At 36.7% G+C, this 22163-nt stretch overlaps 1 pseudogene; it reads right to left on the bottom strand.

Moving 5' to 3' along the window:
* Positions 1-11442: 11442 nt before the first annotated feature.
* LOC112655828 (40S ribosomal protein S2-like) lies at positions 11443-12245 on the bottom strand (annotated as a pseudogene).
* Between the last annotated feature and the right edge of the window lie 9918 nt (positions 12246-22163).

The following is a 22163-nucleotide window of genomic DNA, read 5'->3' as shown; positions in this document are numbered from 1 at the left end:
GGGGACTCTGTAAGATTATGAGGCCCATAGGCAGTCAGGCAATTGAGGCTTATATGACATTGGTAGCTAAGGAGAAGGGGGTATGGGTTTGAAAAAGTCAATATTTGGTAAACAAATATTTCCTGATCCATCCAGAAACAATGGGACACAGAGAGGACCTGAATCAAACAGCACTTGCTCGGTTCCTCTCTGTCTACCATGCCTAGTTCATATTATACTATAGTTATCTATGGTGATAGCTCTCTCCTGGAGTAGATCCTGTATCTAAATACTTTCAGGCAGTTATGGAGGAGGCAAAAAAGAAAAACCCCTGAGTCTTCTGTTTCTTAAAAACAATCATCCTGGGATGCCTGGGTGGCTCTGTGGTTAAGTGTCTGCCTTCCACCCAGGGCCTGATCCCGGAAGCCCGGGATCAAGTCCCACATTGGGCTCCCTGCATGGAGCCTGCTTCTCCCTCTGCCTGTGTCTCTTGCCTCTCTCTCTCTGTCTCTCATGAATAAATAAATAAATTTTTTTAAAAAATCATCCTAAAGTAATACACATGCCAAAAGACACATTTTGGGGTGGCAAATTTTGCTCCCCAAAATAATAAAACGTTTAACATTTATGATAATGAAAATTATATTTTTCATTCATCTCCAACCTCTGAGTGCTGTTCACTCTTGGAAAAAAGTTGGCATAAATTTGACATAATACAGAAAACCTTATGGGGGTATAATGTTTCATATAAAATTTCCAGCTATACTTTCTGAAGTCCTTCATATTTTTAAACGCTGCTTAATGAAGCAGAATTTTGTAAAAATCTATTCTTGGGATATTTCTGTGCAAGCCTCAATATTCAGAACATCTTTCTAGCCAATTTTCAAGACAAGGATTACTTTGAGTTACTCTCTCCCATTTCTTCAGGCATGTATAAAATTATTTTTCCCTATCTGTATCAAAAATAAATAAACTTTTATATTTAGCCAGGCAATTGAACTTTAGCAAGTTACAGTATGATCCTAAACACCAGAATCCAACCTCCCCCTGCCAATGACTGGATAGCATTTTGAAATAGAAATGCTCTAGAAGTTGAGGCAAGAACTAAGGCTACTCCTGCCTTTTCAAACCAAAAGCACTGTTTGGCTTCGGTTAGGTTTCTTTGACTTTTGCACTATTTGGACAGGGAAGACACATGTAACATGCTATTTTCTGAAACTAAGGCTGCTTTTGATTTATTAGTATAAATATATACAAATTTCATGCATTTATATGCTTAGAATGGTTTGCATATTATCTATTTTGGAACTGGAGCATTTTTAGATTTCCAATTTAACGGAAATACAAAATTACAGTCAGAGTAAGGATTGGGGAAAAATATCTACTGAAAAATATCTCCTGAAAAGGAAATTAGACAGTTGGACCTTCCAAGTTTTACCATCTAGCCATAACTGTGTGGTATAAGACTGTGTAGGTATAAGAGTAGAAACCTGACAGGCTGGTGTAATTAATTAGCTTTGGAGTCTATGCTCCACCCACCATGATTTTTCTGAAAACAGTAGAGGACTTGGCAGGCAGCCGTATTTGCACCACACGACCCTGCACCCCTGGTCAGAGGTAATTACAGCAGAGATGGTTCCTGCCTTAAGCTAGCCTCTCTGTTTCTCTTGCCCATTAATTTGGAATTGGTCTCTGCATGTAGCTAGTAATAAAATGCATAAACCATGGGGTTTTGGGGGTGTGTGCAGGGATGCAAAGAAAAACTGCAGAGAATACAGGAATGAAATAGATATGCAGAGAGAAGCAGTTAAGAAAGATCATGTAAGACCCAGAGAGTGTGAAAGAGTACCAGTTCCTAGTATAAGGTCAAGCTGCTTGTGTTCCATGAAATACTCCCATGTCCTTCCAATAATTTCCTGTTTTGATTAAACCAGTTTTAGTTGGAACCAAGGGAACCTTTTGTTAGACAAAGCACTCTTCATTTGAGAGTTCAATATTCAGGTTGTGCTAAATGTCCAAAAAAAGAATTGGGAAGTACATGAAAATTTCTTGACACACTTCCCATCCCAACCCAAGTTGCCCAACATTCCACTTCCCTGTCAAAATTTGTCCCACTTGTCTCATTCATATTACAATGCCTCATTCACAGTACAATGTAGCTCAGCAAAAATATTTTAATGTAAACTCTCCCTTCTCTGAGTATATTTTTTCCAGGATACAAGTCATATTCTAAAGGTGAGAGATCAGTAATTATCAGATGGCACAAAAGCTGCCCGGGAATCTCTGAAGCCACTCACAGTCATTTCTCCCCCATCTTACATCTAGAATGCACTGGCAATCTGCATTAGCCCATAAGAGCTGTTGTACTATGCACAACTCCAGAGAACACCGTACATATGTGTTCTCCAAGAGTGCCAGTCTTGCTGATTTCACTTATTCTTTGAATTTATGGCTTATTTTGAGGATATCAGAGCAATATATCACATACACAATATTTTTTAAAGAAGATTTTGTTTATCTACTTGAGAGAGAGAGAACAAGCAGGGCAGAGGGGCAGAGGGAGAGAGAGAGAGAGACAGAGACAGAGACAGAGACAGAGAGAGAGAGAAGCAAACTCTCCGCTGAGCGGGGAGCCCGAAGTAGGGCTCCATCCCAAGACTTCCAAGACTCAGAGATTATGATCTGAGCCAAAGGCAGACACTTATCCAACTGAGCCACCCAGGCACCCTTCACATACACAACATTATCAACTAAAGTTTCCATTATGTTCACTCTAGTGCTGCTTTGGACTCAGGTAAATCAGGCTCAAGTATAATCAAGCATGTTGGAACAAACCCATTAACTGCATGTGGTAAGAGTCTACTCATTCAATTTCTCTGGAGATCTGATCTGCATGGCTGCCTTCGCAGGTCAACCAAATGGTTACAGTTATTCAAAAGATCATCCTTTGGCTACACAGTGGCTCCAACACATGAAAAAGTATTGATATACAAACAAAGACAACTAAACCCAAGGCCAAAAGCTTAATCTCCCCCGAACTTGTGTTCCTAACTCAACCAAGGATTAAACAAGGAATGGGAAGTTCAACCTCCCCCATTCTTGCTATTGTGTCCTCCTAAACATGTGTGTGTGTGTGTGTGTGTGTGTGTGTGTGTGTGTGTGTGTGTGTTTTAAGAAAAGAATGTTACTAGAGTGCCTGGGTGGTTCAGTCGGTTAAGCATCTGCCTTCAGCTCAGGTCATGATCTCGGGGGCCTTGGATCGAGCCCCACATCAGGTTCCCAGCTCAGCAGGGAGTCTGCTCCTCCCTCTCCCTCTGCCCTGCTTATTCTCTCTCAAATAAGTAAATAAAATATTTTTAAAAAGAACATTACTTGTTCATGAAAATCCACTGATAAAATATGTATTTCAATATTAGATGCACTATGATATATATAATAACAACTTCAAGAGGAGGATTGATCTTTCTTGCAATGAGACCAAAAATACTTAGGTCTTTACAAGACCTACTAGGATGAATTTTTTAGTTCTTGGTGCAAACTATTACAGGCAGTCAAATTTTTTTTTTTTATTGGTGTTCAATTTACTAACATACAGAATAACCCCTAGTGCCCGTCACTCATTCACTCCCACCCCCTGCCCTCCTCCCCTTCCAATACCCCTAGTTCGTTTCCCAGAGTTAGCAGTCTTTACGTTCTGTCTCCCTTTCTGATATTTCCCACACATTTCTTCCCCCTTCCCTTATATTCCCTTTCACTATTATTTATATTCCCCAAATGAATGAGAACATATAATGTTTGTCCTTCTCCGACTGGCTTACTTCACTCAGCATAATACCCTCCAGTTCCATCCACGTTGAAGCAAATGGTGGGTATTTGTCATTTCTAATAGCTGAGTAATATTCCATTGTATACATAAACCACATCTTCTTTATCCATTCATCTTTCATTGGACACCGAGGCTCCTTCCACAGTTTGGCTATCGTGGCCATTGCTGCTATAAACATCGGGGTGCAGGTGTCCCGGCGTTTCACTGCATCTGTATCTTTGGGGTAAATCCCCAGCAGTGCAATTGCTGGGTCGTAGGGCAGGTATATTTTTAACTGTTTGAGGAACCTCCACACAGTTTTCCAGAGTGGCTGCACCAGTTCACATTCCCACCAACAGTGTATGAGGGTTCCCTTTTCTCCACATCCTCTCCAACATTTGTTGTTTCCTGCCTTGTTAATTTTCCCCATTCTCACTGGTGTGAGGTGGGATCTCATTGTGGTTTTGATTTGTATTTCCCTGATGGCAAGTGATGCAGAGCATTTTCTCATGTGCATGTTGGCCATGTCTATGTCTTCCTCTGTGAGATTTCTGTTCATGTCTTTTGCCCATTTCATGATTGGATTGTTTGTTTCTTTGGTGTTGAGTTTAAGAAGTTCTTTATAGATCTTGGAAACTAGCCCTTTATCTGATATGTCATTTGCAAATATCTTCTCCCATTCTGTAGGTTGTCTTTGAGTTTTGTTGACTGTATCCTTTGCTGTGCAAAAGCTTCTTATCTTGATTAAGTCCCAATAGTTCATTTTTGCTTTTGTTTCTTTTACAGGCAGTCAAATTATCCATCATCTCCACAGCTTTCATCCAGGAGCTAAGTCATCCACTTGAAGAAGTTTTTTGGTGTTTTTTTTTTCTATTTAATTTCAAAATAAAGTTCTATTGTTTGATGTGAATTTCAGCTTTGATGGACATTTTTCTGTGACTCTGGATGACAGCAGATGGCCTCATGCCCTTAAGACAAATTGATTCATCACCAGTGATATAATACATGATCCCTTCTTTCTGTGAACAATATTGTCAAATTGTCCAGAGAAGCCACATGTTCGCACAACATGAAACAAAGGAGTGGTTCTGACAAAAGGTACTGCTGAGAAAAGTATCCCTTAGGTCGTAAGTGATAGAAGACTTCAGGGATATGGTGGAACTTTCTCTGGCCCATTTTAGTTCTTCAGTATTTGACATCACTTAATAGTCTGCATCATCATTTTTCTTATTTGTTTAAATTTCTCAGGCCTTCAAAAGATCCTTGAACACATTTAACAAAAAGTCCAATCCTTTAGCACATTCTTTTTTCCTGTGGCCTGAGCAGCAAAAGGCATTTGTTTTTTGAAATACTAGCAACTGTCCCATTTCCTGGGTCAAAGGAAAATGCATGCCTTGTTATTTTCCATTCTTATTTGGATCTAATAATCCAAGGCAAAATAATTTCGCATTTCTGACTCCTTCATTAGGAAAATGACATAAAAATCCACATAAGAAACATAGCACAAGGCATTTAGGAGTGCTGTATTTTACACACTATATTTAAATGCTTCAGGAATAAGAATAGAGTCTTAAAAATACATCAGGTCAGGGACTTGCTTCCTCCTTTATCCAATCTTTAAATGCAAACACATGCATACTGACAACTCTCCGAAAAATAGCCCTAATGAGAATTTCTCCCTTTCCCAAGGGGTGCCCTCTGCCACCATCTATTTATGGAATAATAGTGGGCTCCCTCCTTCATTCTCACATCCTACATTTAAAAGAGCAATTTCCATTTTTAAAGTATTGCTGAAAGGAAAGAAGTCATCTTTTATCACAGTCAGGAAAGGTCAGCAAGTCAGTAATCCTCCATTCACTCACTGACAGAAATATCCTTTCCTCCCACAGCAGACCAGAAAAGTGATTTATTTGAGATTGGCATTAATACATAAAATGGCCAGTACACCTAGCTATGCCTGGGCAATCCCTTACATGGTCCAGAGGCTTCTTTTATTACCTGCTAAGGCTGTGAATTGAATCTGTTGGAGCAAGCATTGTAGATAGGATTCCCAATCCCCTCCCAAGCACTCTTCCATAATATCTAATCCTGCCAAGGCCAAAATATTTTCATAATGAAGACCAACCAAGAAGCGCTCTGGGACTTTGTGCCCAGGTGTTGACCTTTCCTTTGCATTCGGGTGCCCACACACACAGACAACCCTATTTACAGAAGTTTTCTTTGTTTCTTGCAAACCACATGTTTGTTTTTCAGTCCTCCACATATTCACTGAGTTTTATTGTGTTTTTAATGTGGGCCCAATGTTGGACAAGGTCACAGGACATTACTAAAGGTATAATCTGACACTTCACAGGTCTTCTAACTCAAGTAGGGAACACAAAGCATTGCACACAGAAGCAATAATTCTGCCCTATATTGTGGAATACTTGCAGTTCTCAAATTAAGTCCACTAATTTTGTTACAACCTGATACTTTAACAATCGAGAGTATATAACAGATTTTGACCAAAATTAATACACCAGCCAACAAAATGATAAATGGAAGAATCAATCTGGGTTTTCCTGTCCAATTGTAGGTTAAGTATTTTTTTTTTGAAAAAAAAAAAGGAAAAAAAAGCCAGTCTATACCTGTGACCTATATCTTGTATAATCTAAGACACCACAGATTTTAAGACTTTGTGTACCAATAAGATAAGAAAAATCGGGGACACCTGGGTGGCTCAGTGATTGAGTGTTCGGCCTTTGGCTCAGGTCTTGATCCCAGGGTCCTGGGATTGAGTCCTGCATTGGGCTCACCACAGGAAGTCCCTCTGCCTATGTCTCTCCCTCTCTCTCTGTGTCTCTCATGAATGAATAAATAAAATCTTAAAAAAAAAAAAGTAAAAACCAAGATTCCATGGAGGAGTGGCCTAACAGGAGTCCTCTCACTATAACTGGGTTACACCAAAGCCTATAGCTTCAGCATAAAACTACGTGACTCAGTAGAGTGGCCAGAGAGAGGAGCAGCAAGGGAGCCTTAATATTTCAACCTCGACCTTGAGTGGTGAATTTGAACAGCCAGTCAGTAGTCATACAGGTTTGAGGCCTGAAATGACACTTCCAATGTGGTCCAAGAAACCTCAAGCAGAGAATTTAATTTAAAATGGTCTCAGATGGGTAGTGCCTGAAGTTGGCTGGCAAAAGCAAATGAAAATTCTCTCTGAAAGACCTTAGCTTTGATCTAGGCTGACAATGATTGAGGGTGCCATTGATTATAAGATGCATTCTGATTTCATAGGTGTGAGAAAACATATTTTAGGATTAATGAAATATGGTTATTACTTATTTGTATGCGATTAAAAGACATTCACCTCAGAATTAGCAGCTCTTAGTTGTGATTAAAACACCTGAGATTTAGGAAGAGTTGTCATATATCTTATCTTAGTTATTATTTTTCAGTGTCTTTCATTTTAGGAGACTTATCTATTGATCTTCTGTGAGGTTTCTAGCCTAGCAGTCCTAGGCTAATATGTCACTTATTCACAAAATAATAATGTCAACATATTAGGTAAGACTTTAAAGTAGTTCAGTTGAAAGATTTGCTCTCTAAAAGCAACCATTTAAAAACAGCAAGATGCTTAATGGCAGCTTAGGCTAACGGAATTTAAATAAACTGGAAGATAATCATGTAGAGGTGCTTCCATACATGATGTTCTAATTAATATTGTTTGTCTTTAAATCCTTTTTATTGTGAAATAAAACACACACAAAAGTATACAAATGTGTATGCAGAAGTTAGTAATTTTTCACAGAGTGAATATCCATATAACCATAACGAAGATCAAAAAGCTGAAATGTTGAGCTTCTTTCATCCCTGTCCTCCCATTTCCCCCACCCTAGAGATAATCATTTCCTTGTTTCCTTTTTCAAAAAAATAGCTTGGACGTTTAACTATTCATCCTTATACATTACAGTTTTATTTAGTCTGGTTTTTGAACTCAGGAAAATGGACTTATGTTGTTTTGTTTTGTTTCTGTCTTAGTTTGTTCAATATTATGTCCTTGAGATTTATCCATATTGTTGCATGTGAGTTGTAGCTTGTCCATCGCACTGCTCTATAGTATTCCATTTTATGAAGATGCACAATTTTTTACATATCTTTTTATTTATTTAAAGATTTTATTTATTTATTTATGATAGAGAGAGAGAGAGAGAGAGAGAGAGAGCTAGTGCAAAAGCAGGGAGGAAGGTAAGAGGGAGAGGGAGAAGCAGACTCCCCATTTACCAGGGAGCCCAATACGAGGCTCGAGCCCAGGACCTTGGGATCATGACCCGAGTGGAAGGCAGATCCGCTTAATTGACTGAGCCACCCAAGTGTCCTGAAGATGCCACAATATATTTATCCATTCTACTGTGGCTGGACATATAGTTTGCTCTCCGTTCGGACTATTATAAATATTGATATGATTATTCTTGTATAGATCCCTTGAAAACTGTACACACAGTTCTGTTGTGTATTTATAATTTGGAATATAATTGATGGTTTCTTGGGGGGAATTCACATGCTCAACCTAGTATTTCCAAACAGCTTTCCAAAGCAGTAGAATCAATTTGTATGCCCATTTCCCATGTATTAGCATGCCAGTTTTTAGGCGGGTTTTTTTGTCTGTTTTTTTAGTCATTTGGCCTGTGGAAAATTTTTTCAACGACTTTTAAGAATACATAAAAATTTGCATATAGCATTGTAGGATGAAACTGTCAAGATCAAAAACTATTGACAGGCTAGGACAATGAAGCAGTGACAATAAGGTAAAATTCAGCAAGAACTACATAAAGCTACATCTGATCAAGTACAATATGAAGAGACTAAGGGTCACAGAATCTCAAAAGAAAAAGATGGTGGGAGGTTATGGAGCTGTAGCTGTCAGGGGGGAAAAAAGTGCTATCCAAATCCGCATTAAGCATGGTCAGTTTTCTCATAGCAGAGCTTGTATACGGCTCACCCCCTAATTAGAAGTTCTCATTTCTCTCAGTAGATGTTTGTTAATGAATAAGTGAATGAAGGGACAATGGACTAGTTTGTGTTCAAAGCTGAGTACTAGAAAAAGATACTCAAGAGCAAAACTCCTCCCTCTTTCCTATTTCAGAGGACAGAGACAATTGTCAGAGGAGAAATGAATGATTAAAATAGGGAACAGTGATGGGGATCCCTGGGTGGCGCAGCGGTTTGGCGCCTGCCTTTGGCCCAGGGCGCGATCCTGGAGACCTGGGATCGAATCCCACGTCGGGCTCCCGGTGCATGGAGCCTGCTTCTCCCTCTGCCTATGTCTCTGCCTCTCTCTCTCTCTGTGTGACTATCATAAATAAATAAAATTTTAAAAAAATATTTTAAAAAAATAGGGAACAGTGAAATCAAGGCTAGGATCTTTTGGAGACATGGATGAAACATGGATGAAACAATAGTTTTTTATATAAATCATTTAAGTCTTAGTTATGCTTTCTGGAGAACTCTCTTTTCCTGTTCTAATTTTTTTTTAAGGTTCCTTTTTAGTTTTTCTTCCCTTTTCTTCTGAGTTCACTTTTTTCCCTCTCTTTCTCTCTTTTTGAAAGTGTCAATTCTGTGTTTTATTAAAAAAAAAGTGGGGGGAACTCCTATGGATAAAAACCTCCCAAATCAAGAAGTCCTTCTTCTGGTCATGCCTTGCTTAGCTTAGGAACACCCTTCTACAGAGAGTCCTATTTCTCTTCAGTTCTCTCCGTTATTCATTTCACCCAGTTTAGCATTCTAGTTTTATTTTTTTTTGAAGAAAATAATAAATTTAGGGAGTGTTTAATATATATAAAAATGAAAAATCGAATGGAATTTTAAAAATTCATTCCCATAGAGAATATTCCATGTAAATAAAGTCACACCTCATAAACTTAATGCCTATTAGCATCTCCAGACTTTTCTTTTTTATGTTTATTCCAATTTCCAGGCATAATCAGCTTCTTGTTTTGCACCATTTGTATTTGCATGCCTCCTCAAAGCTGAGGAATAAATGCTTGTTTCATTGCTATTTCCCTAGGTTATTTTGGTTCAGTGGTCTGATGTGTGTAACGCTTCATAAAATTAAGAAATATCTTATTAATGCCTTCATTTCCCCTTCAGGTTTTTTGCCTGTATGATCTATGCTACAGATTACATTTACTGTAAACTTAATCTATTTTTAATGACACTTGCCAAGAAAACCATGGCTTTATTTTTCTGTTTACTTGGTAGTTGCCGAGCAAATAGCAGCGGTCTATCACTGATTCGGAAGGAAGGTGGCATGCTAAATTTCACCATTTATCAGTTTTCCCTATGTAACTGGCATATCAAAGAACAGTGCATTTTAAATCATCTAGTGCTTGCCTGGGGTTTCTTTTTTTATGAGACAAAGAAAAAACTTAGTTGGAATTTTACAGCATCTTTGAAAAGGAGTTGCAGCTTCATAATAATGACTTATATTTTTAGTGTGCTTTAACATTGACAAAGCACTTTCAAAAAAAATAATCTCATTTCATCTTCACAAGAACAAAGCCATTCAGTATACTGGTTAGAATATGGCCTCTGAAGCCAGCCTCCCTAATTTCAAACCTTTCCTCTGTCATTTACTGTCTGTTAATATGACCCAGGGCAGTTCACTGAACTTTTCTGGGGTCACAGTATCCTCTTTCATCCAGGGAGGATGATAATAGTGCCTATAGATTTGTTGTGTGTGTGAAATGAGAGAATCATTTATATCTGTTAGTTATTGCCACAATAATATGTGTACTGATATAAATCCTCTAAGGTTCACAACTAAAAGTTTATAGCTGGAGGTTGGCTAGGGGTTGGCTATACTAATCATACTTGGTCTCCTGAACAGGTCTAGGAGTTGGCTGGATGTCAGTTGATCTAGGATGGCCCAGGCTGGAATGACTGGATGTCCATAACTCTCTCTAGATGTGTCTTATTCTCTAGCAGGCTATCCTGGATATATTCTCTTAGCAAAAGAGGACAAGCTCCATTGCTAAAGTTCACTTCAAACCTCTGCACCCGCTCACCCATGCTAACATTCCATTGACCAAAATAAGTCAAGTTGTTGAGTCCAGACTCAAGGGACAGGGTAGGTCAGCCCACTAGTGATGGGAGGATGCTAAAAATGTATTATTGCAAAGGGTACAAATCCAGGAGGAGGGGTAAAAAAATTGAAGCCATCATTGTAATCTACTACAACATGTGGAACATAGCAAAGTGCCTATAAGACGGAAGATTCAACAAATGTGTAGCTCGTACTATTAGGTTAATCCAAGTGAAATGATCATTTTTGTAGATAAAAATGATCAAATAGCAGCAATTTTATATGATTCAACCTCAAATTACCATTACAACTTCCTGTAAAAAAGAATTACCATCTACAATTTTCAGTGGAAGAAACTGAAGCCTAATTAATTTTCAAGGTTAGCCAGCTCATAAATTTTAGCCTTTTATTCCAATGTAGTCTTCGGACTCTAAATCCAGTTGTCTTCTCTTATATTACAGCTGCATGATGAGATGCTTGGTGATAGATAAATGATTGTAACTATGACATGATTTTATATATAACACAGAGTCATAATTTTCCGACTCTTTTTTTTCTAACAGGCTTTACTTCACTTTATTTTTCTTATATAAAATTATGTGGTGGCCACATCTGAAGCCTGGGTTCTCTGCCCAGAGATTCTGGTGTGGGTCTTTACAAGATGGTCCATGAATTCCCAATGGAGAGATTTGGTGAACACAGTCTCTTTCCAGATGTCATAGGTGAGATAGCCATAGGTCTTGGAAATGACATCAGAAGTGGCCTTGGTGAAGTTGCCTAGTGGCAGTGCAGCCCCAGGTTCAGGTGTAGCAGGTGTTGATACATCATCAGTAGCTTCTTGGGCAGTGCTTCTGGGGGCAGGGATGAAGTGCACCAGCACAGAGCCACAGGGGCCAGTCACCTTGCATGGAATGGTGCAGAGATTGCTGATCTTGTTCCTCCAGGAGCCTTGTGGCACAGGGAAGATGGAGAGGGACGCTAGAATGCTGGCCCCAGGATGGCAGTGGCTACCTCCTTGGAGCACTTAACACCCAGACCAATGTGTCCATTGTAATCTCCCATGGCAACAAATGTCTTGAACCTGGTTCACTGGCCAGCATGGGTTTGCTTTTGCACAGGTATAACTTTCAAAACCTCATCCTTGAGGGATGCCTCCAGGAAAAAGTCAATGATCTCAGAGTACTTGAGGGGCAGAGGGAAGAGACAGATCTCCTCTGGGGACTTTATCTTCATATCCTTGACCAGGTGGCCCAGCATGGTGACAGGGATCCACTCCACGTGCTTGGCCTTGCCTCCACGAGCCCTGCCCCCGACCACAGCCAGGACCAGGTCTGGTATGCCGCTGCCTCAGCCTCCACTGAAACCTTGGTGGCCTACCATTCCAGGGCCCCTGGGCCCTCCAGACTCTCCCACAGCACCAGCATAGTCACCGTTTGGTGTTTTCCTAGAGGAGCAGCTAATTTCCCAATGCTTTATCCTCATCAAACTCGTGCCCTGCCAGTGAGTACAGACATCTGAAACACCTGGTCTTTTGCCAACACTAACCCTGTAGCATTCCATCTCCTGGTTACTAGCTCCTAGAAATAGAAATGAAGCTGGTAGTAGCTAAATACTATATTAGTACTCTTAAGGAAGCCATCTCAAAAAGCACTTGAGAACTTGAGAGTTATAGCTAAGTACATTATTTCATGCTTATCTCTCTTATATTTTCCTAAACTTGCTGTCTATGGTGTTTTTTCATATTTATTTCCTGTTTATATATCTATTTATATTTTACCCTGTTAGATAAATTATTTATAAATATACATTTGGATTATTTTTACATATGTGACTATTTCATATTTAGCATTAAACTATGCATCATAATGTTTCTAGAGATGCTTTGTGTATTGTCTTTCACATGGCCTCTATTCAACAAATTGCTTTATATTGGTAAATAGACATATAGTTACAATACAATTGATTTCCCTATGTGTGGATATGGATGAGTCAATTAAATGAACATCCAAATCCAATTATTCTTACATTTATAAATCATGTTTCATATAGCTCAAGAGAGAATATTTGTAAAGAGCAATAAGCTATTAAAACTCTTCATTATCATGTATTGATGCTGAATTAAGTTTCCTTGTCTGTCAGTATCTTATTTACAATAAATCTGATTTCATTCCCCGCTTTCTACTCTCACTAGGGTCAGGATCATCAAAGGATTCTTCATTCTCTGAAAAACTGGTAATTTTGAGACTCCAGAATTCTCTTACTTAATGCTTTTTAAATTAAATGATTGCACTGATTTATTTTGTTGACATTGTCAGATCAAGAAGGACATATATTTATTACTAGTGTGGAAAGTCACAGCTTCTTACCAGCACTAGACACTCACACTTAAGCATCTTGTTTTCTGCACTGGGCCTGAAAAGGTGTGTATATGGAATACCTGCCATATGCCATTTAAAGGAAGTGTGAGGAGAAGGGGACATGATATCACAGGGTTTCTAGTTGATTCCTATTCCTTTCTTGTACTAGTTGGGTGACTCTGGGAAAGATATTTAAGTTCTATGTTCTCTCTCTAATATTTGTACAAGCTCTAACGCACAGTGTTACTTGGCATCAAATGAGATCTTATGTACACTGAAGCGCGCCACACAGTAGTTGGTCAAGCTCTGAACTGCAGAATCCAGAGAGCCATCTGAGAGATAGATGGTTATAAATCTAGTAAAGGAGAAAATGAAAAACAGCCCACACAGCCTCTAAAGCTGAGGAAGTTACCAATCAAATCTTCCAGTTATGGTACTTTATTTTAGGGGGTTTCTTTTTTTGCATATTATAATTACCACAGATTATTTTGATTTGAGAATGTAGACTGCAGTATTTTTTAAACTTCTTTTTTACTGTGATACAGCAGGAAATGCATTTTTATTTCAGATCATTATACACATGCTGCACACATATACACACACATCTGAAAGAAAAGTTTCATGAACCGTGCTACCTATGTTGCTGTCCAATATTTTCTACTCTGCCTTGTTCTACTGTAATTTTTAAGAAGTTTTTTTAAATGGTTGATCAGTATCCCAGCAGCAATGTGTCATAACACATGTTTTAAAATACTTTGAAGTAGGACAGATCATAATTTAAATCCCAAATCATCTACTTACTAGCATAGTGACTGTGAACAAATTAGTCTCAGATTCCTCATTTGCAGAATAAGAATTATAATAGGGAAAACCTTATCTCATAGAGACATAGTGAGGATTATATTAGATAATTAATATAATGCATAAAGTGTAGTAGATGCTCATTATTGGGGGTTTCAAATCGCTACCTTTAATTTAATTGCATTAGAGATAAAGTTTTAAAAATGTATCTGACTATATTCTATTAAATGCAGAAAAGTCAGACAATGATCTGGACAATTCAGATTCTCAAATTTATTACTCCCTTGACTATGTCATGTAGAGAAATCAAGTATTATTTTAGGAGGTTTAATATCCATGAAGACACAAATTTAATATCTAAACACCACTGACCTAGTTTGGTGGGAAAGGCCATGAAAGCTTTGGAAGCATCATTCTGGAACTTGACAACTGCCTCATTGCACAAAACCATTCAGGGCACTGGCCTGGCATAATTTAACTCTGTTCCCGAAAGCTCTAAATCCAGGCCAACATTTGTAAACACCACTGCACGACTGATTGCAATGTCACCCTGTTCTCTCTTTTCCCTCCTTACCCTACTTCATTTCCCCAATGTGAATCAAAGTTTAAATTTATCTGAACCTTCCAAGTGTGTCTAAGAAAAGTGCATCATTGTTAGTCACCTACCTCCCTTTGGGCTTAGAATTATTGGCCAAACCCAAATGTCATATTTCAAAGCAGACCTCTCTCTGTTTACTACAAGTGTGAAAAGCAGGAATTCATCTTAATTTGTATTTTCTCCCTAATTTAGTAATGCAAATTGTTCTATTCTGCCCTGTAGATGTTACAATGAACAACACCACTGAGACCCTCCCTGTTGACTAGCAACCCAGATGAGTGAATCAGTGGAGATGTTTATAGGGAAGCAAATAACATGCTTACTTGAAATTCATTTCTCTTTAATGACAAGAAAATTTAATTTCAAATTGCAATCTACAGGTGTTTGCTAACAGACCTTTTCAACCATGATGGCTTTTCTTATCACCCACCCTCTTTTGCCATGCCTAGTAAATATTGTTGACAATGGGTTTCAAAACATTCTGCTGATATGTTATATTTCTAAGTCTTATGGATTGCTTATCATGTCCTCTTGATGTCATCTGAAACATAATGTGTTTTTATGAGGAAACTGGATGATTACTTAATTGCAGTGTTTCTGTTTTCACTGTATGTGCTACTGAATAAAAATGAGAGGAATATGGTCTCCTAAATAAAATTCCATAGCTAAGCTAGAAATCTGATTTTCACATCTCACTCATCAGGTGAATATAATCCAAAAAATTCCTCCATCCAAATGGAAATATCTCATGCCTAGTCTCTGATGGAAGGAGCAGCTTATTTTGATCCAACCTATTTCAGCCACTTTTCCATTAAAAAATCTTTAAAAATATTTTTGTGACCTGTAAAATGTTCAGACAGTCTTGAAAATGGAACAACTTTAAAGTAGCAGGAAATCTCATTAATAAAATTACTTACGTGCTCTTGTTTAATTACAAGCTCTTTGGAAAAAAAGATCACCATGGAATGAGATCAACTCAGAGATTTCAACAATAGAGATTTTAGGATTTGAAATCTTAATAAATTTAATCTCAGGAAAAAAATGGGAAAGGTTAATCATTAATAAAGTAGCTGTCTTCATTATGTAGAGGCATTCTGTATTTTTTTATTATTTTATTATATACTTGTACCTTTATATAAGGTGCTTAGTTCCAGGGTCTCTAGGTCAATGGCAATGACTGCCTCTGCTTAGGTCTACTCTCTATCGTATCAGGTAAACTTTTGGGTCTGTCATTTCAGTGAGGCTGTGTGTATGCTGTTGAAACATATGTGTAATCTTAAAATACTCCAGTTTGCCCAAATACAATGAAAATAGTCACATCAAGAGTAAGAACCAGAATTTGGACCAAAGTACCAAACAAACAAAAAGTCCTAAATGGATAAAAGGGATATGACCAGAGTCATGAATTCAAGTACCTACGTGCTTGTAGAAATAACAGAAATGAATGAGACTGTATGCAAGACACATTGGAGAATGGCGGGGTCTCTGTGCAACTGAGACTGTAAGAATTTATTGATCCTAAGCCCAACTGCTAGGCTTATTTGAAAATGTGGGTTCAATGTTTCCATTTTCTATAAGAAGTCAGAAACAGATTTCTTTTTTTTTTAAGATTTTATTCATTTATTTGAGAGACAGAGACAGAGAGTGAGCTGAGCACAAGCAGGGGGAAGAGCAGAAAGAGAGGCAGAGGAGGAAGCAGACTCTCTACTGAGCAGGTAGCCCAATGTAGGGGGTGGGGGGCTCAATCCCAGGACCCTGAGATCATTACCTGAGCCAAAGGCAGATGTTTAACTGACTGAGCCACCCAGGAACCCCCAGAAACACAGATTTCTAAATTGACAATGTTGAGAGCCATTTAAAAAATTTTAAAACATAAATTTATAATTTTTGTTGCCTCTTTAAATTTTATTCTTTTCATTTTGGTAGTTTGATTCAGAATCCAAATAAGGTCCACACTCTGTAGTTGTTTGATAGAGCTCTTAAGACTCCTTTTTTTTTTTTTTTTAATAGGCTCTACACCCATTGTGGGGCTTAACATAATGACCCTGAGAACAAAAGTCACATGCCAGACCCTGAGATGGAAAGTTACATGCCCTCCTGTCTAAGACAGCCTGGTGCCCCAAATATTGTTAGTCTTTTTAACTTAAGAGTCTTCACTCCTCCACATTTTTAGATATAATTTACATAAAATTAATTACAGAGATTTTAAATATGTACTATAGTAAATTTTGATAAATATATATACTCATGTAACTTTTACCCCAAACAAGTATATATACTCATGTAACTTTTACCCCAAACAAGTTATAGAATGTTTCCATTACCCAAAAATTCCCTTATACTAAGTTCCAGCCAATCACCCACCTAACAGGTAAGAAAATTTTTTATTTCTATCACCATAACTTAGATTGGCCTTTTCAAGAACTTAATATAAATGGAATGACACAGCCAATTTAGGTTTAATTCTTCTTGTGCTATATAATGTTTTTGAGATTCATCTATATTGTTACATTTATTGATAGTTTGTTACTTTGAATTGCTTAGTAGTATTACATTCTATCCATATTAAAGCATTATGTGGATCAAGTCTCAAGATAGACTTGGCCTGCAGGAAAATAGTAGGTTATTTCTGGATTGGAGAGAAGATAATGGGTGAAGGTAAAACAAACAAAAACCTTAAATGCTGAAAGAATGAAAGGATAGATAATTGTGCTAGGAGAGCGTTCAAATAAAACAGTGTAAAATAGTGGACATCGAAGAACCGGAAGGCAGAAGAGAGCAAAGGACCCCTTAGGTAGGCATTTCAAGAATCTGGGTGTGATGGGGCGCCTGGGTGGCTCAGTCAGTTAAGTGTCTGCCTTCAGCTTAGGTTGTGATCTCAGGGTCCTGGGATTGAATCCGTCATTGGGCTCCCGAGAATCTGAGTGTGAGAGGGACACAGATGTGACAAAAGAAGTGAAGAAAATAGCTGATCCTGTGATGTGTAGGAGTTGCTCAGCCAGTTTCCGGATTTCTTTTAGAGAGAAGTGCTCTATGTGTAGCTGTAGGTTCTATGTGTTTATTAGAGGAGGTGAATTCAGGAGCCTCCTATGTCTCCATCTTGTACTGGAATCCTTCTTATGGCTTTAATAGTAATCTTAATATTCTGTTACATGGATGACAAAGAGTGTGCTTTTATTTTCTTTAGGATTTTGTTTCTTTCCCATCTTTCTTTATTCTGATCATTTCACAATAGTTTGACTCTTTAATGATTTACCAATGATTATAATTTTCCTGACTTATGAAGGTTAAGTTCACATTGCAAAATTATCTCTGCATTGATGATAGCTTAAGCACAGGTCATATTTTTCCTATTTCTCACACTTAAGAGAAATAGTCTCCCTTCTATTTTTCATCAGGATCTCATGCTCTGCAATGAAATTGAATAATAATTCCCTAGCAGTACGGAGAACTTCCAAATTGGGCCACAATATATGAACTAAAACGTATTCATTTATTTTCTGTTGCTTAAAATGTAGGCAAGAACCATGAATTACAAGTATCCTATTTTATCCTAAAACTCAGTATGACAACGAAATATTTTACAATGAATCAAGGTCAGGGTAGAGCTAATGATGATGTACTTCCATGATGTTTAGAAGAATATTTTTTGATAAGAAATACTAAATTAAACTTTCCCAAACAAAAAGGAAATATATTTTCTTGCATACTAGGAAGACTAGAGGTAGTGCAAGATCAAGTATAGAAACATCAGTGATTCAACAATTCAGTAAAACACCATCTCTTTCCTTTGTTTTCCTTAACAACTTTTTTTTTAAATAAAGATTTTATTTATTCATTCATGATCCTTAACAACTTCTTTTCAAGAGAATACCAACAGCAACTAGGGTACTTACTTTCTTGTTTAGTAAAACAAATAGAGTAACTTCTCTTCAAAACATGGAATAAAATTTATTCCGATTAGTTCAGGTTAGGTCAAATGACCTTTGTGGAGCAAAAATAACCAGGAGAAATTCTATGTTCTTATTCTTTTGGCAATAGAACTCCTCTGGAGCAGGAAATGGAGTACATACCTAAATGAAACTGAGGTTCCATTAGGGAGGAATAAGTGTGGCTTCAGCTATTCTCCATTCTGCTTTATTTTCTATTTTAATATTTCCTGAAATTTTATTTATAAAACATGAGCATTTAATAGCCATTCATGCTATTTAATGTGTGAAAGGGTGAGTACTGAAAATGCACTGGAGTCTAAGTCCAAAGTGATTCACAAAATGTGGACACTGAATTTTTATACTGAAGAAATTATTCATAACTTTCAGAAACAAAAATCTTTCCAAATCGTTTATTTTAACTGGGTGTGTTTCCTGGCTGCAGAAATAAATAATAAAAACTTATTTTAAATTTGTGCAATATGTCTTCAAACACCAGAGATATGCTGAGTCATTGATAAATAATTCACTTAGCCTGGCAATAGATGAACCAATTTCTGAAAGCTGTAGGCATCTAGGTTTTCCCCTACTTTCCTTGTTGAGATTAGCTAGAACAGATGAATGATGGCATTCTAATCAAGACCCCCCAAAATGGATATCCCCTTTAAATCTTCACCAACCTGCCATGGTGAATCACTAATATCATGCCCAATCATATTATTTGTGTCAAAATTCCTCTGGTCTGCTGCATCTAAGTGCTGCAAATAGTTGCAAATAGTTGATATTTCCTCCAGACACAGTCCCATTTGCAAATTAACACACCTCCTAAAGGAGATGTGATAAGCAGGAAAGTGAGATAATTCTACCCCAAGTAACTTAAAAGTAAGTTTGAACTCATTTTACCCAAACCACTAATGTAGTCCAGGATTTTTCTCTAATTTTTATCCAACACTGCAGATTACCAGGTATTTTAGGGAGCATTTATTCAATCACCTGCTTGGTGTATTCTCCAATATCCCTGAGTAAAATGAATTAATCTCTCCCAACCCCCAATCAAAGCCAATAACTTAGAGTCACAGGAATATGCATCTGACTCTTGATATCAGCTCAGGTCTTGATCTCAGAGTTAGGAGTTCAAGCCCTGTGTTGGGCTCCAAGGTATACATGAAGACTACATAAAATAATAATAATAATAATAATAATAATAATAATAATAAAAGCTAATGTTGACTGTGGAATCAATAAATGTGTTTTGGTGACCTTGAATAACTTTTAGGAATAGAGCCACAGAACAGAAGGTTGTTTCACTGAGGTTTCACAGATACATTTCATAAAATATTTGTAAATTGAACAAACTGGATCAGAAAAGAAAAACAATTACATGATGAGCCAATTTCCCCTTGTGTTATTCAGCCAAAATATCTTTTCTTAAAGAATTAACTTACAGATTTTTAAATTACTGAACTAAATTTATATACAATGAAATAAGCATTATTGTAAGGGCACAATTCAATGACATTTGTTTATGTGCATTATTTTTTATTGCTAAATATTATTTCATTATATGAACACACCAGTTTACTATCTTGCTAATAGACTTTGGGATTATTTCCAGTTTTTAGTTATTATAAATAAGATTACTATAAACATTCTCATCTAAGTATTTGTGTGGCCAAAATTTTTAATTTCATTTAAGTAAATACCAAGGAATGGAATCACTGGATAAGGTGGTATATATTTACTTGTTTAAGAAATTGCCAGAAGTTTTCCAAAGTGGTTGAACCACTGTGGTCTTAACTTTTATTTTCATGATGTCTAATGACATTGAGAAACTTTACATGTATTTATTGGTTATTCACATATCTTCTTTCAAGTAGTATTTGTTCAATTATTTTGTCCATTTTTTATTAGCCATTTTTGAGAGATTTCTATATATTCTGGACACAAGTCCTTAGATATGTGTGTTGCTATTATTTTCAACTTCTCTGTCACTTGCATTTTTATTTTCATAAAGACAACTATTGAAAACCAGAATTCTTTTTTATTTCAAAGTCCAACTTATCATTTTAAGTTCAATGATTTTGTGTGTGGCTACTCTAAGAAATCTTTGCTGACTGCGTATTTGCAAAGATATTCTGCAATCTTTTTTTTAAAAAAGCGTTTATAGGTTTAACTTTTACATTTAGATCTTAATGTATCTCATTAATTTTTTTGTACCATGTAGGGAAGGAGTCAGAGTTCGTTTTTTCCCATATGGTTATTATACTCAACTTGTTGAAGATATTTTCCTTTCTTCTTTGAATTGCATTAGGCTCTTTCTTGAAAATCAGTTGAGTGTATGAGTCTTTTTCTGGGTGATGTGTTCTGTTCTTCTGATGTATTTGTACATGATTTATGATACCATAATATCTGAATAACTGCAGCATTATAGAAAACCTTGAAATTAGGTAGTCTAAGGCCTTTAAAACAAAAATTTAGTCATTGGTTTTAGATCTTATTTCTTTTTTTTTAGATCTTATTTCTAAAATAAACATGTGAAGGTATAAATTTCCATATATGTATTGCTTTAGTAGCACCCCACAAACAGGCATTCTGTTTTAATTTGGCTCAGTTTGATATATTTTCTAATTTCCTTTGTGATCTATTTTACTCATGGATTATTTCAAAGTGTTGATTAGTTTCCAAAGTTTGAGGCATCTTCTAAATATCTTAGTATTATTTAATTCCATTATGCTCCAAGAACATACTATGCATGTTTTCAAATTTATTGGTGCCTATTTACTGCCTAATATCTTCTATCTTGATAGAAATTCCATGTGCACGTGAAAAGTATGCTTAGTAATTGTTGAGGTGATCTATAAATGTCAGTAAGGTTGAGTTGGTTGATAGTGTTGTTCAAATAGTTTACAGCACTATGATCTTTTGTCTACCTGTTTTATCAATTACTGAGAGAGGGGTAATGAAATTGTCTACTATGTAGTCTTTTCTGTTTCTTATTTTAGTTCTGTCAGTTTTTACTTCATTTATTTTATTGTTCTGTTTTTTGATCAATTCATTTTTAGGATTGTGATGTCTTCCTAATGAATTGACAAGTTTTTATATGGTTTAATTTAAATCTACCTTCTAAGCTGTTTCTTTTCAATTTGTTCCATACATTGTTTTTTTTTTGTCCTTGTTTACTGCTTTTTTGTGTTTTTTGAATATGTTTAATACTTTATTTTACATCCTCCATTGGGTTTTTATTGATATATTTGTCCTACTTTTGCTACTTTTCCTAGGGATTTTAACATATATTCTTAATTTATCAGTCTACTTAGAATTGGTATTATACCACTTCATGTAAAACTCAAAACATTTAAAAGAGTATGATTCATAGGGTACCTCAGTTAAGCATCCAACTCTTGATTTCAGTTCAGGTCATGATCCCAGGGTTGTGAGATCAAGCCCCGTGTTGGGCTCCTCTCTGGGTATGGCACCTGCTTAAGATTCTCTCTCTCCCTCTCTCTCTGCCCCTCCTCCCATTCCTCTCTTTAAAAAAAAAATAAGAGTATGATTCTATTTTCCTTATATACTTTGTGCTATTTTATTATACATTTAACTTCTACATATGTTAAAAATCCCAAAACAAAAT

The sequence above is a fragment of the Canis lupus genome, chromosome X (genome assembly GCF_003254725.2).
Source record: "Canis lupus dingo isolate Sandy chromosome X, ASM325472v2, whole genome shotgun sequence".
Classification (NCBI taxonomy): Eukaryota; Metazoa; Chordata; class Mammalia; order Carnivora; family Canidae; genus Canis; species Canis lupus.
Note: the sequence above shows the minus strand (reverse complement) of the source record. Positions and strands in the feature narration are given on the sequence as shown.